Genomic DNA, 2,655 nt, shown 5'->3' with positions numbered 1-2,655 from the left:
TATTATAAACATTTAAAAGGTTTAGTATATATATATGTTTACAGTTATTAACCGTGGTAGGCAGAGCACAGATAGCCCTTTGTGTAGCTTTGTGCTTAACTACAAACAAACAAACAGTTATTAATCCAAATTTAGGCCCTAAAAAACATCAAGTAAATGACGTAAGACAACACATATCTTATGAATTGGTGAAATAGTCTCATCTCACACACTTTTATTTCTATTTTAGATAACGTCTTTCATTCATTGTCTGTCCACTGCAAGGCGTAGCTCTCCACCAAAGACGTCCAAACGAAGCGTTTGATCAGGACAACTGCACCACCAGGATGACCCACCTCGTCCTTACGACATTTGGCCTTTATTCGCAGCCAACCTCCAAAGAGGTCATCCCACTATCTGTCACTTTGTAGATGCGCTGACTAGGAAATATATATATAACGTCTTACTCTGGTTATATCTGTTTGTTTTAGCGCAAAACCACATTAGTTATCTCCGATCAGTCTACCACGGGGAATCGAACCTTGAATTTTAGCGTTGTAAGTCTGTAAACTTACTGATTTAACTTAAGTAGTTTATTCAGAAGTTACAAATATTCACTCAGTGTAATTAATATCTCTTCTAAGTTTCGAGTCGATGATTAGCGTGTCAGACTGTAAATCCGAGGGTTCGCGGTTCGCATCCCGTTGCCGCAAAAAACCGCGCTCGCAGCTTATGGTTGTGGATGCGTTATAAGATTGACCCTCAAATCCAATTGTTTTATCATAGTAGCCCACGAGGTGGCGATGGGTACTGTTGATTAATTGATTTCGCCCATGTTTATCATTTCAAAATTACGAGGACTATCCAGATAGCCCTTGAGTAGCTGTGGCGAATAGTTACGAAACAAGCCATAGGTTTACGATGTCCTAGCGTTCACAAGTATTTCTATTTGAAATTATTTGAATTTCACTTATAAAAGTGATGTTCGTAACAACAGAAACAACACAATATAAAGTTTTCTGTAACGAAAATTACTTCTTTTGGACGTATTTAGGAGCATTGACATCTTCAATTTATGCAGTGACCCAAATAATCCATCATAAATAAGCTAGCACCTCCTCTGAGAGTCGTTTTGTTGCTAAAAAAAAATGTTTGACATAGAAATAATAATGGAAACGATATTATACATATTGCCTATACCTTTGATTACAGAATTATTACTAATTTTAACATTTCCATGTTGATTTCAGGATTGCCAAGTAGCTTAGTTGAAACAGAGACATCTGGTGAGCGCGTTATCAATAACTTTTAGTTCCCACCGCTTAGAGGTCTGGCATGGCCAGGTGGTTCGGGAGCTCGACTCGCAAACTGAGGGTCACGGGTTCGATTCTCCTTCCCACCAAACATGCTCCCCCTTTCAGCCGTAGGGGCGCTATAATGTTACGATCAACCCTACTAAAAAGTCACGATGTAACGCCATTGACTGGACAAAGAAACCGAGTTTACTTGTTCAGTTCAAGTGCGATTTCCTGATTCTATTTGGTGATCAGCAAGTAAATACGTATTTTAAGATCATTATGTTTGGTTAGACGGAAGAGAAAGCGAGCTGTACAAGAATAACCCAAGAGTTGGCGGTGGGTGGTGATGACTAGCGGCCTTTCCTCTAGTCTTTCACTGCTAAATTAGGAACTGCTAGCGCATATAGTCCTCGCGTAGCTTTGCGCGAAATTCACAACAAACCAAACCAAACAAACCCACAGCTTTGCCCCGAGAGATAGGTAACATAATGCAAAATTCAGCCAAATAGTAAAAATTGTGCTTGATCTTTAAAGAACACGTCCAAGCCTGGCTGTTCTGCAACCTTTTTCCGTTTACCACTTGTAATTATTATATCATTATATCAGTATATTATTTTAAATCATATCTAATTGTTACATTAGCATACCTAGTAAATTTGATATTTAACACAGAAACACTGTTTACTATAACACTATATTCGGTGTAAAACACCGACGGAAAAAGAACAGTATAGTTACATTTATATAACACACGTTATCAAGGAATTCTTCGTGAACATATTTGTAGAAAAACTGGGTTTTAATACTCGTGGTGGGCACGATAAAGGTAGCCCCTTTTTTTTCTTGACGCATAATAATTTCGTCCAAATGGGTTGAATTAATTTTCAGCATTAAATAGTGTAACTGTTAAGCCTTGTTTCTACAAGAACTACAATGCTGTAAAAGATATATAAGTATTTTCGACATTAACTTTGTATTAATAGCTCGCTGCTAATAAAGAAAATAAGTTGCTAATCGAACAAAATAAAACAGTACTTGTAACATGTTTTCAGGAAACAACACATCTTCATGTTACAGGAAGTTGAAACTTATGAATCATGTAACTTTGTTACTTATTGATGTCACCCAAAAATATTACACTACTTGCGAAGGCTACCTTCCATGTCACTAGCATTCGTGTAATATTATTGTTACGTCTCTGGTCGTTAGTTAATTTCCCGTATACTTTCTTTCCGATGAAACTTTAGCGACACAAGTCATTTCTTAAATAAAGCTAGTTTATTCTTTCTCAATACAACTTTGCATTTAACTTAATTTCCACGGTCACGCTATAACTTAAACAAACGCTATAATTCACAACGAACGACTCACGTGCTCC

The sequence above is a fragment of the Limulus polyphemus genome, unplaced genomic scaffold (assembly GCF_000517525.1).
Source record: "Limulus polyphemus unplaced genomic scaffold, Limulus_polyphemus-2.1.2 Scaffold7688, whole genome shotgun sequence".
Taxonomy (NCBI): Eukaryota; Metazoa; Arthropoda; class Merostomata; order Xiphosura; family Limulidae; genus Limulus; species Limulus polyphemus.
This window is presented reverse-complemented; position numbering follows the sequence as displayed.